The sequence below is a fragment of the Hakea prostrata genome, chromosome 9, assembly GCF_041222555.1.
Source record: "Hakea prostrata isolate BN-2017 chromosome 9, UWA_Hpros_2, whole genome shotgun sequence".
Taxonomy (NCBI): domain Eukaryota; kingdom Viridiplantae; phylum Streptophyta; class Magnoliopsida; order Proteales; family Proteaceae; genus Hakea; species Hakea prostrata.
This window is the reverse complement of record NC_142608.1, coordinates 63,612,135-63,626,114: the sequence shown is the minus strand read 5'-3', so window position 1 is coordinate 63,626,114 and position 13,980 is coordinate 63,612,135. Positions and strand designations below refer to the sequence as shown.

General features: G+C 38.8%; 1 pseudogene; it reads left to right on the top strand.

The window, feature by feature from the left end:
- Positions 1–591: 591 nt before the first annotated feature.
- Positions 592–2,238, top strand: LOC149006072 (high mobility group B protein 7-like; annotated as a pseudogene).
- The last annotated feature ends 11,742 nt before the right edge of the window (positions 2,239–13,980 follow it).

Genomic DNA, 13,980 nt, shown 5'->3' with positions numbered 1-13,980 from the left:
ATGCAGACAGCAATTCCAAAACAGGGAATTGAAGACCCAGATCAAATCCAATCCTAAAGGGGTTTTGCACACATAACAAGTGACTTACCTAATAGGTAGAAATGCCTTCAAACCATGATAGAGAGCACTCCAAGTCCATCAACTAATCCGATCTTCATCAAGATTCAGTTTCCATAAATAGAACTTCATCATCAACTCTCATGGATTCAAAGCCAGACACCAAGTCCTCCACTGGGATGGCCCAAAGCTGACTTCTTACTTTACTCCGGGTCACTGGACCTACAAATAACAAGGTTTCCGGGTCAAGGTTAGGGCTGGGTTTTACAAAAAGCTTGACAACTCTAAACACGAACTTGCAGAGGAGAAATTTTGGACGAACTTGCAGAGGGAGAAGACGAAGACAAAGACGAACTTGGGGCTTGCAGCTTGACGAAGGCGAACTTGCAGAAGGAGAAGGAGAAGACGAAGACGAAGACGAAGACGAACTTGGGGGTTGCAGCTTGACGAAGGCGAACTTGGAGAGGAGAAATTTTGGACGAACTTGCAGAAGGAGAAGACGAAGACGAAGATTAACTTGGGGCTTTCAGCTCGATGAAGGCGAACTTGGAGAGGAGAAATTTTGGACGAACTTGTAGAAGGAGAAGACGAAGACGAAGACGAACTTGGGGCTTTCAGCTTGACGAAGGCGAACTTGGAGAGGAGAAATTTTGGACGAACTTGCAGAAGGAGAAGACGAAGACGAAGACGAACTTGGGGCTTTCAGCTCGACGAAGGCGAACTTGCATGTTCATAGTTTTAGAATCTCCAAGCTTTTTCTTGGTTTGAAGATATATGTAAATTTTCACCCATTCCATTGTACCACAAAGCTATTTGTCTGAAAGGATAGAAAAGCAGAAGTCTGAACAGGGATTCCAGATATTTCGTTTGTGATGATTGCAGAGAAGCAGCCGAAGAGGAGGTGTGGAAGACAAAGATGATGAGAAGACGAGAGGAGAGAGATAAAGACGGGCCCTCAAAAGCCTGCAACCAAAATGAGTGGCACTGCACCAGGAGTAATGCTCTGTATCTGCTTGTTTTTATTCTTGTGTGGCTTCGGGCTCTTCTACCTTCTGGCTTTATTAATAAATCCATCATTCTTTGGTCAGGTTCTATGGTACGGAATTACATATTAGTTGGTGGCGCTTATTGATATGAACGAATGTAGCATTGAGTCAAAAATCAAGATGACGTTTGGCATGTCTATGTTCCTATTATATGGTTGCTATGTTTATCGATGAGTACGTTGGTGTATTTGCTTTCATTTTTCTAGCATTTGATCTTTTTCTGATTGGTCTTCTCCGTTTCCTTCAGAGGTGCGTATCATAGAAAAAGCTACAGAAGTGAAGAAGCCAGCAGAAAAGAAGAGGATATCTGTGTCGTCCAAATCAAAGGGAAAGAAGACCGAATTTGTTAAGAAAGTAAAAACCTAAAAGCTCCTAAGCCTAAGCGCCATCCTGGTGTCTTCTTCGTTTTTATGTATGTCTCTATCCTTTTCCCTGCCACTGTTTCTGTCTTATTGATTTTGATGGCTTTTAATAGTATAGTTTGGTTACAAGGATGACTTAAGAGAATCATTGAAGGAAGAGAACCCAAATGGAAATAAAACGGTAATATTTATCTATTTATTACTTAATTAAAATGTTCGTTTCCTTTTTTTATGTGTTTGTCTTGTGGATTTCTGATTTTAACTTTACTGACATTTGTTGTAAATCAAATAAGAAAGGTTGCAAAAGAAGGTGGAGCTAAATGGAAATCTATGACTGATGATGTGAGTAAATAATCATATCCTCTTTGTCAAAAGTACTATATTTGTTTCTATTTATATTTTCTTGCTTGTATTCTTCAGTTAACAATTTCATGGTTCATTGGTTCTTCAGGAGAAGAAGCCTTACATTGATAGGGCACAAGAGCTGAAGGAAGATTATGAAAAGACTAAGGAAACCTTCAAGGTAGTTTTCCTTGTTGGTTCTGTTTTGTTCTGTTATCATTGTTTCAACCAGTTTTGGGATTTTATTGAGCAAAAGATTTTGAATGTTTCTTTGGTGTCTTGGTTGTTTATTTGATTGCTGTTACGGGGAAGAAGAGAAGCAAGAGGAGCAAGAGGAACAGGGGAATGCAGGTTCAGAGCAAGAAGAGTAGAAGATTTTGAGCATAATCCTGGGCACCATATGGATAGGCTTCGCTATCCTTTATAAATGCTTATGTAGGTTTGGAGTAGTGAGCTGTGTTTTGTTCATTAGACTTTAAAGTTTCAACAGTTCATGAATTGTGAAATAATCCATTTGTCCTCTACCATGTAAAGCGAAAGTCAATTTTTCTGAATCAGCAACTTAGTTTTGGCTGCAATGAGTCATTTAAGATTTCTCTAAGTCAGCATTTACAGGGCCTGGTTCATTTCAAAATCCCATCTGGTATTTTTCTGATGGTGGTTTCTCTTTATTCTTACAGGTTGTCAGGTGTTTATTGATTGAGCCATTTCCAGAATCAGCTTTGAATGCACAGGCTAGCAAGATGTTACTTGAAAATTATGAAGAGTATGCTAGGCTTGCCAGGTGAGTGGTTCCAACTTCTTTTGTTTGATGACATGTCATGATGTGTTTGGATTTATTATCTTTCGAATATGAGTTGATACAATATCCTTAATTCTGTGCCCTTGTAGATTATTGTAATTTAAGTTGTTATATGTTTGAGGTTTCAATGACTATTTGTTGCCTCTTCAATTTTCAAAGAGAAATTTATGATTTATTTGCTTTCGGGGTGACCTTGAAAAATTAGAGATTCTTGGATTAACTCTCACCAATCAGTGATGTCACGCCCTCCCAGCCGGTACCCTATATGGCATACCCGAGAGTGTGATCCACAGCCCGAAGATCAGGTATCGAGTGATCAACCTCCCACATAAACAATAACATAATCATGAACAACCATAACAAGAGTGCGGAAGATAAATCATAGATCCAATAATGAAAGAATGAATCATAAACGAAACGGAATAATAGATATAATCAGAGTGTCAAACAGATAAGTAAAGTGAAGCAAAAATCCCACTTTACATCCAGCGGAAAAGTAGCTCGAAAGAATAAACTAGATAAAAGCCACGTCAGCAAGTACATTGGGTAACTAAATTATTCTCCACTTTGTAGACGACATCCTTGGAGGTGTAGATCTCATAAATAGCACAAGGACGCTTCCACTCAATGGTCGGACTAAGCATCGTACGGAGCATAACCACCGTGGAATCTTCGAGTAATTGTGGTAACCGCAATCACCTTCCTGGAGATATGCCTCTTCGCCTTGCGCTTCTTCATAGGGACCGCATAGTATTCCGTACCGCAGGATAGTCTAACAACATTGTACAATAAAGGAATGAGTTTCAAAGAAACTCGGCAAAGCGTTAAAATCCATAATAACATAAATGGTAGAATTCCAGAACAAACATAAATGCAATATGATATGAGACAAACAATGAATGAATGATTCTAACTCTATGTATGCTGGTCTCTATTGGCGACATGCTTTAAGTCATAGCACCGACTCTTTAGGAAAGTCCACTCACACCTCAACCATTAAGATATCTTGGATCCCTCCAACCATTTAAGATATCTCGGGCGACCGATGGTAATGGGTCCTCATCCCTCGGGACAAACCGGCGGGGGTTAAGTCAACACACCTCTCACAACCATTTGGTATAAGTCGGCGCATGTCGGGGAATACCTAGCCAAATGCAAGTCTTCTACTTGGTACATCAAGTCGGATCCAGATACTTCCATTCCTCGTCCGACGATCCTTTCCGGATCCTTCACACTAGAGTCCTCACAGTCCCCGACCACGGACTCACCAACCCTATTGATCATCCACATATGGTAAACGGGAGCTCTCACGCCTCTCACGGGTTGGTACCGGCTTAAGCGCCCGTGAGCCCAAGTCTAACCAATGCAACCCTACCAAAAATGGCCCCCACAATGGATTCCGCCTCTCACGGGTTGGTACCGGCTTGAGCGCCCATGAATCCCCATTGCTACCACGGGTCGTCGGTCTCAATACCCCTCCGATAGGGTCGACATAACAGGACATCCTAGCCAAACACTACTAGACAACCATATATGTCATCCAACGGTTAGGAAGGCGCCGGAGGGCACTCCGGAAACATCCCATAATATTCCCGTAGTAGTCCAAGGACAGAAATGTCAAAAGGACACCTCTCCTTCCAAACCATACGAAGCATACACATGCATCAATTCATATCATCACAATATGGTAACCCAATATGGAAAGAAATCAATATTTACAATCATTTGTATAACATTGGTAAGTAAATCATACATGAATCAATTCAATATGAATAAGTAATGCTACGTAATCAAAGTTATGCAACAGTAGAATATCATTGTAAGAATCTAATTTAGGAAACATATTAATGATATTCAAATATAGAAACTAGATTCATGCTATCTATGTAATTAAGGAAATAACCATCCTTACCTTTATAACTCGCAAAGAATCCTAAGAAATCAAGTAAGATCTTGGCAAACTTGAGAAGAAGGTCCTAAACAAGTATATACAACATATTAGGAAAGATCCCTAACAGAAAATATAGCAAAGCATCCGAAACAGACCAACGGAGTTGCGTACCAGGCAGGCGAGTGGTCCGTCGACCAATCACGACCAATGCAGACAGTAGCTTAGAAAATCGAGTTTTGAGATATGAAATCCGAATTTGGTGGTTCAAAAGGGTACTAATCAAGGGGTAGACTACATCGTAGTATTCTAGCATATAGGGGACCTCAAAACACTAATCAAATCAAGGTACAAGATCCAAATTAGGAAACAAAAAGTTACCATAAATAAATCAAACATGGATCTTGATGAATTTTGAAATAGAAAACAAGGACAAGAACAATAGGAGGATGGATCATTGCTTTCGTAATGAAAACATGAAAACATGCATAGGTCTTCATAGAATAAGGCTTAGAAGCATAAATCTAAATAAGGAAATAAAACCTACCATATATGTACTATCATGCATCATGAAGAACACATAGTAAGGTAGAAGAGAACAACTAGAATTCTATAGATTATGGATCATGAAAGAAAACACAACCATTAACCACTAACATGATCAATGAAAGAAGATCCAAAGAGATCAATCAGATTAGGAAATTAACGAGATTAAATCATGGTTTGATCATGAATCCTTCAAAAGCTTGAATGATCATGGTTAAGATCATTGTTCTAGCCTTAAATCCTTAGGATGATCATGAGAACATGTTCGAGATGTTTGCAACAGAGGATCAGCATCTCTTCTACTGTCTCAACTCAAAAGGAAAGAAAAACAAAGATGGAGAGAAGAAAGAGAGTAGACATACCTTGATGCAAAAGAAGAGTTCACGAAGATCCCCAAGAAAACCCAAGGATGCAAGAGAGATGACGCGAGGTCGCGTCGGAGGGTTTGGAGCAGCAAATACGAAGTGACTCGAGGTTAGACTAAATAGAGCAAGAATCAACCAATGCCAAAGACGCACCCAGGTCGGCCCGCGAAACCGACCGCGGAGGGCCAAACGGAATAGGCCCGATCAAATCCAAACCAAGGGGTTGCACACAGTCAAGTGACACCTAGAGGTAAAACCTCAAACCAAGATAGAGAGCCTCCAGTCCATCAACTAATAGACTCATCGGTGTTCCATAAAAGACCTCATCATCAACCTCATGGTTCAAGGGACACCAGCCCCGGGTGGCCCAAAGCGCTTCTTACTTACTGGTCATCGGACCTACAAATAACAAGGTTTCCGGGTCAAGGTTAGGGCTGGGTTTCACAAGTGAAGAGGCTAGACAGTGGGATATCAGCAGAGCTGAAGATTAGACACTGACCAAAGGCATATCTGTCTTCGAGGTCTAGAGCTTTAGGAACAATAAGAACCTATGCTAACCAGAATAGTTTGACAATAAACCACTTGCATTTTGTTTGTGACTTACTTAACAATCTTCACTTACCGCTCCTCGCCCAAGCACCTAGAACAAGACATTCTCGTTGTGTCGGTGGTGTATTTACATCAGTGATAATCATGCAACATGCACAAATGCATTTTGGATGCATTTCCGGTTTTTTTTCTGTCTTTACACATTAATGTTTGTAGTTATTCTTGTAAATGACTTCTTTTTATAGAATGCATGTTTTATTTATCCATCGGGTGCATCTGATGGATCACCATATAATAGTTTTTTTTATCTAATATGGATGGATTTTAGGTGTTTCTGGTTTAGGTATACAGGGGGTGGTTGTTCACAAACTTCATTTCATTAAATCAGTACTTTTGACAAATACTGATGCTTGACTGATGTTTTCCTTTGCATCAGAGTCTTAAGAACCTTCTTTTTCCTTTAATTTTACATTTATTTCTTGAAACCATATATGGATAATCCCCCTATCAATCGTCATCTCAACTGATCCATCTTTTGTACTTCTGTGTTTATAAAATAGATATTGGAAGACACAAATAAATGTAAGATTAGAACCTAAATAGGTCTAATCCCATTCAGCATGAAATAAACATCTCCGGAACAAGACAGCGGTTGGTGTGATTTGAAAAATGGTAACCTTCGAAATTCATATGGTTGGTATATATATATATATATATATATATATATATATATAAAGAAAGCTCATGGTTTTATGTGTTTTAATCCGCATCGTATTCTTCTTTATAATTGTAAACTATCAATTAAACTATCAATTAATATTCATTAAGGAATCATTTAGGATTCCTTTTAAGTTTATTAATGTATTTAAATTTTAGTCTGTGCATGAATATCGACTATATTTCACATGAATTTTGCAGACATTACCCAGAAAGGAGGGAAAGTGGAATTCTGACGTGATGAAGTTTTCATCTCTGGTGAGACATAATCAATTGAAGCAAACGTTCCAACAATTGGGTCAGTGAAGTCAACGACAAACTGAAACCAAAGTCCATAATCTTCAAAGGCGAATTGTGGATTTCATTCAGGAACAGGCATTTGTCGGGCTTCAAGTCACGGTGAATAATATTGTGCTGGTGTAGTGAACATTAAGGTATCAGCAATTTGCTGAACCACAGCTTCTATATATGATGCTCTGGACATCCAATTCTTTTATTTGTCATATCAACCTTTCATATGACATTACAGTCTGATGAAACAAATAATTGAAACATGACATTCATATTGAAACATTGTTTATTCCCTTGAAATTTGTATAAAACAATGATAGACCATACACGTTATTGTAATTCTTCGTTTGGAAATTTCAGGTGTGCATAATGTTGATTGGTTGGTCAATTATGGGATGTTTTTTAGTTTTTATTTGGGGTTTCCAATACAAAAATTCTTCACGTAAAGAGTTGGTATGTACAGTTGTTATTCTAATTTACCAAAAAATTATGAAGATATGAAGGTTTTGTATGTATGATTGCGATTACGTTTAGGCAAACTTGGTAAAATTGAATGGTTCTGTTCTGAACCTATTTTAAACGGAATGATTCCGTTTCATCAGACTGATCAGATAGTGGAATCGCCCATCACCGTTATGAAGGTACTATCAAGTATATTGCTACTTCTATTGTCTGTTTCTCAAGTCTCGTGTGTCATACCAGAAGTTGGTGGATTTCAGGTTGCCACATTACATTTAGTACTTTACCAAATCGTTTTACAGTTGATGTAGTAGAGGACTTTGTCTCAGTAAACAAATGTTGGTATGATTTAATTATTCTTTTTGAAGCACGTATTTGCTTTTGAAATTATTTATTTTGAGTAGGTTGGATGTTGTTTCTTATATTTTTGGAAGTTTGAATTAGGTTGACGGGCTGGAGGTCTGAGACAGATCAATGCTGCTTGATCTGTGTATAATGGGAATAACTGGGATGACCATATTTTAGTGACAGCATGAGCGCACAAGCAAGCTGATCAGGTTGAACTTGTATGAGAGTTTGGTCAGTAGGTTTGAAACTTTCCTTCACATGACTTCAGAATACTCTATATTTTGTACCATTTGTGAAAAATTCCCATTCCTCAGTACTTTAGGTCATCAGTATAGTTCAATTCATATCAACTTCGGAAATATTAATCAATAGAAGTTGGATTTAATTCAATCATAACCGTTCTGTTCATTCTGTACTTTTGACTCTTAAAGTTCAACTGCAAAATTGCTAATCTTCGTCATCAAGTCTTTTATCCTTTAACCTTTCGTATTATTTCCATAAATCATTAATTTTTGAAACAAGTATTGGAATTCGGATTGTCAGGTTGTCATCAATTTAACGCCGATCTTGCACATAATGCCTCTTGTGGTCAGCCGCCCCAAATGTTTTGTAATCATCCAAATTCTGAGGTCAGCTGGCCCAAATCAAATCACCTCATTAATGCACCTGTCCAGCTTCGTTGACGTTATCTTCTTCTCCGTCGTTTGATCAATAAATATTATTTGCTTCCCATCGCACGATTGTAATGATCTCCTTAATCGTTTTAATTTTATCCACGTGTCTGGTCGCAATGTTTCCAAATCCACCGATAAACCCCAAGCGTCGATTACGAACAGTTATAGCCGTCGATCTGAAGCATCGCATATTTCCCTTCAGTTTTCAAGAGTCTTTTCAGTATGTCACCTCATCTTCATATTTATTTACTCACTGTCATCCGCTTCGGCACATAACCCGCAGTTTTGGTCTTCATACTCAAACTGCAAACTGCATTCCTCTGCAACTCCATTATCATAATTCCTGAACCTTCGTTGCTGCCTTTCTTGTTCTTCTTCATGGATCCCTCTATGAATTCATCAGGCCCCAGCACCTCCGAACAAGTGAATGCGCCTTAACATGTTAATGTTGATAGCCCTGCTCCGTATGCTGTGGACGAAGAAATAACTCCTTATGTTCCGTTGGACACCACCAAAGCAAAGATGGACCCCAGACTTGCTGGACCAGAATGGTATCCAACTACGGTCAAAGAATCTCACCTTTCGTCTTACCGTCAAGATTTCCATTTTCCTTCTAATGCCAAGTTATGGGTTCCTGAACATTCTGTGCGTCCATATAATGCTTGCCCCGGCGTTATTGCCGTTTACCTCCATCACCTTGATTCTGGATTTAGAGTTCCTGTGATTCCGATTGTCCAGTCTTTACTTGACTACTACCGCGTCTGCCCTTCTCAACTTACTCCCAACAGTTGGAAGTTGGTTTACTGTTTCTTTGCCTTCATCCGTCAAATGGCCCGCACCCCATCTATCGAACTTTTTAGAAATTTTCACAGACTCAAAGTTTCCCGTGAGCGTGGTTATCTCCATTTTGCTCGAAGAAATAGTATTGCTGCTGAGTTGGGTGACACAACCAAAATCTTCACAGAGCACTCTATTCCTCATGACAACAAGAAATGGAGAGAAAGGTATTTTTTTTGTTCCATCCCCATTCCCAATTACCACTCTCGATGGTGTTTCCATACAAAGGAATCCCTTCGTCCTTTGTGTCACATCCTCCCAGCCGGTACCCTAACTGGCATACCCGAGAGTGTGATCCACAGCCCAAAAGATCAAGTTTAGGAACGATCATATCCATTTAGCACAATAACAAATCAAAAGCAAGAACAAATCATTGTATTCTAATAAGTTAATAATAAAATTCGAGAAAAGATCTCAAAAGAATCACTAAGAATATCAGAGTGCGAAAACATGATACCAAATCAAAAGACAACTGTAGAGTATAGCGGAAATATACTCCACAACATATGCGGAAGGTAGATCGAAATCTAAGTAAACCTCTAAGCTAATACAAGTAAAGTAAAAGATAAGTCTAGAAGAAACAAGAGAAATCTAATCTACATCTTCAGTCTGCTCTTCTTCATCTTCAGTCTTCATCTTCTTCACTTTGCCCTTCCTTATATGGACCGTCATCATATTTCAAACCTGCAGAGAAGTCTAACAAAAGATATGGTACAAAAGGAGTGAGTTTCGAAAGAAACCCAGTAAGGTAGTTAAATCCATAATAACATAAATGGCAGGATTTCAAAACAAACATAAATGCAATATGGTATGAGACAAACAATGAATGTATGAATCTAACTCTATGTATGCTGGTCTCTATTGGCAGACATGCTTTAAGTCATAGCACCATACTTCTTTGGGAAGGTCTCATCACACAACGCCTTTTGGTAGTGGGTCAGGCATCCCTCGGGACATTCCATGGCTGGGGGCATAGGTCACCGCTCTCTCACATCACCATTGGTCTAAGTACTGGCGCATGTCAGGGTAAAGCCTAGCCAAATGCAAGTCTTCTACTTAGTTATATCAAGTCAGATCCAGATAAGTCCATTCCTCGCCCCTGGCGATCCTTTCCGGTATCCTTCACACTAGAGTCCTCATAGTCCCTGACTACGGACTCATCAACCCTACTGGTTATCCACATATGGTAAACGGGAAGCTCTCACGTCCCCTCACGGGTTGGTTACCGGTCTTGAGCGCCCGTGAGCCCAAGTCTATCCATATGCAACCCTACCAATAAATGGCCCCCACAATGTGATTCCTGTCCTCTCACGAGTTAGTTACCGGTCTTGAGCGCCCATGAATCCCCATTGCTACCACGGGTCGTTCGGTCTCAATACCCCTCCGATTAGGGTCTGACATAACGGGACATCCTAGCCAAACACTACTAGACAGTCCTAAATATGTCATCCAATAGTTTAGGAAGGTGTCCAGAGGGCATCTCCGGAAACATCCCATAATATTCCCGTAGTTGTCCAAGGACAGAAGTGTCAAAAGGACACCTCTCCTTCCCGAACCATACTTAATCAATCACAATCACAAATCAATCATATCATACACATTTACAGTATATAGAAAATATACCATAATAAGATTCATCTCATATACAGTTGACAAATAAAGACTTTCATAAACTAAAGAATGTAAGTAAATAATGCTACTGTAATTGAAGTAAATACAACAGTAATATATTCATAAAAGAATCTAATTATGTTAACAAATCCGAAAGATTCTAATATAGAAACTAAAATCACACAATCTATGCTATTATAGAAGTAACCATCCTTACCTTATATAACTTGAAGAGAATCTCCAAGGATCAAGGAGAATCTTCCCAAACTTGGCAAGAAGGTCCTAAACAAGTATATATATCATATTAGGAAAGAAACCTAGAAGGAAAGATATCAAAACATCCAAAACAGACCAAATCTGGAGTTGCTGTACTCATTGGTCGATTGGATTGGTCTACTGTCTCAGTCGACCAATGAGTCGACCAATAGAGACAGTGGCCTTCAAAATCAGAGTTTTTAGAATATAGAACCAAATTTGGTGGTTCAAAAGGGTACCAAACAAGGGGGAAACTACTATGAAAGTATCCTAGTATATAGAGGACTTCAAAACACTAATCAAATTAAGTCTTCAACTTACAAATTAGGAAACAAAAGTTACCATAATTAGATCAATCATGGTTCTTGACGAATTCATAGTAACAATCATGGACAAGAACGATAGGATGATGGATCATTGATTGTGATAAAGAAATCATGAAAAGCATGCATAGATCTTCAAGAAAAATAGACCTAAGACTGAAGAACATGAATCTAAATAAGGAAACAAAACTTACCATATATTTATTAGTCATGGTTCTTGGAGAAAGCATGGTATGATCAAGAAGAATGAACTAGAGATTGATAGGTTACAACTCTTGTAAAGAAAACACAGCGATTGACTACTAATATGATCAATAAAACAGATCTAAGAAGATCAGAATTTGAATCAAAAGATGAACAAAGACAAGATCATGATTTAGATCATGATTCCTTCAAAAGCTTGCAATGATCATGGTTAAGATCATCGCATTAGCCATTAATCCTTAGGAAGATCATGAGGGATGAGTAGAGAGATGTTTGCAACAGAGAATGCAGCATCTTCTCTACTATGTCAGCCCAAAAAGGAAAGAAAAACAGAGATGGAGAAGAAGAAGAGAGTGTAGACATACCTTTGATGCAAGAGGAAGAAGATTACTTGAGTTCTTGCGAGGGATCAACCAAGGATGCAAGGAAATTGATTAGAATGTAGTTCTAACTCGTTCCAGAGGCTTAGGAGGCAGAGGAGACGAACTAATCCCGAGATTGGACTTAAATAGAGCAACAAAGACCTAAATCTGGAAAACAGATCTCATTGGTCGATTGGATTGGTCTACTGGCCCAGTCGACCAATCAGTCGACCAATGGAGACAGCAAGGTACAGATTGCACTGTTTTGGTCATAACTTCTTCGTTTGAAGTCCGATTGATCCGAAATTCGAAAGGGAACTTCACACAAACATACTAAGACTATCTAGCATGAATTTGACATCATCCATGGTCCAAAAATCAGTACTTTATAAATTGGGAACATGAGTTTCTAAATTGGAAACAACATGGTTCTCATAGCAAACTCACCATGGATTCAAGGGAAGAATTAGAGAGAACAAGGCTTCTCTCTAATGGAATATCAAGAACATATCAGAGGCAAGAATAACTAAATAGAAAATCAAAAGAATACTAATCCTAGAATGAGAGGAATCAAAAATAGAAACTTACTAGAATGCTTATATCAATGGTCAACATAGAAGGCTAAAATGGCTAGAAAGAAAGGGGAATTGATTCAAAGAGATGAAATACATTAGAACAGCAGTAAGGCTAAGATCAAACATGTTAAACATTAATTAGAAAATAAGCTACAGTAGAATGATCATGCTGTCCAAAACTCAACCAAAATCAGTGAAGAATTGAGGAGATTCACCATGTGGTTTCAAGGAATGCATAGAGTGATTGGGAGTTCACTCTAAGAGATAAGGAGATTAGAGAATAGGTAGTTACAGTAGTGTAACACCTTCTCACAATCAAAACATCAAGATAGAACAGTAAGAAGAAGAAAAGAGAAAAGAAGGAGATATAACACTGAAATCAGGGTCCAACTTCAAGATGTAACATTAAACTAACCTTTCTTCACCCAAAATAGATAGGGTGTCCTGGCTAGGTTTGGGCTGGATTTCACACTTTGAACCAGCGTCCTACGCTCAGTGCATATGATCAGGAAACATGGAGCCTCATCCCGTCTGGAATACCCATTGATGCAACAGAACTGAAGACTGATGCTGGATTGGCAACTCACAACCTCTTACCAGGTACATAAGATAGGGTTTTTCGTCTTCTTCTTCTAATTTTTTTTTAATACTATAAATTTTGTTGCAGTTGTTCACAACTGTTTCTTTTACAGGGACTGATGTTTATCAAATCCCTAACATTTATGAACTCCAAAAGGTTGATTCAGAAGAACAAAAGCGTGATTCCAAACCTGTGAAGTCAGGTAAGAAAAGAAAACATTCTGCTGTTCGTCATCCCACCAAGAGAAAGGTTGGTAAGAAGAGTGCTGACAGAAAATGTCCATTTGGTCAGCAAAAGGTAGACCAGGTACAAGAAGAAATTGTACAAGAAAATGCTGATGAAGAAATGCCCGATATTGAGATTGTGAAAGTGATGTCAAGTAAAAACCCTCCTGTTCGAACAAGAACCTCAAGAACCTCCACAAGCCTCAGATGTAAAGTGAACTCACCAGGTCCCTCTTCAGGCCACAAGGTATCAGCTTCAAAGAAAAGAAAGGAAGAAAAGTCAACCCCTCTCTGTTTGGAAGACCCGACAGTGTAGGTGAAGAGACTCCTCCTCCCATGTCACCCATGCTACCTCGATGATGTTTTCTGTTCTCCCAAATGTCCTGGTTGAGAATGAATATCAAGGTAAGGAAGTACCTGATTATTCCATTCAAAATTTGAAGAATATGGCAGAAGAAATTCTTGCTAATGTTGCAGGTGATGTTATTGAAGAAATGGCTGATCTGGTGTTTGATGATAACACTTCCGTTTCCCGCTCCTCCCCCTGAATTTGTTTATGAAGA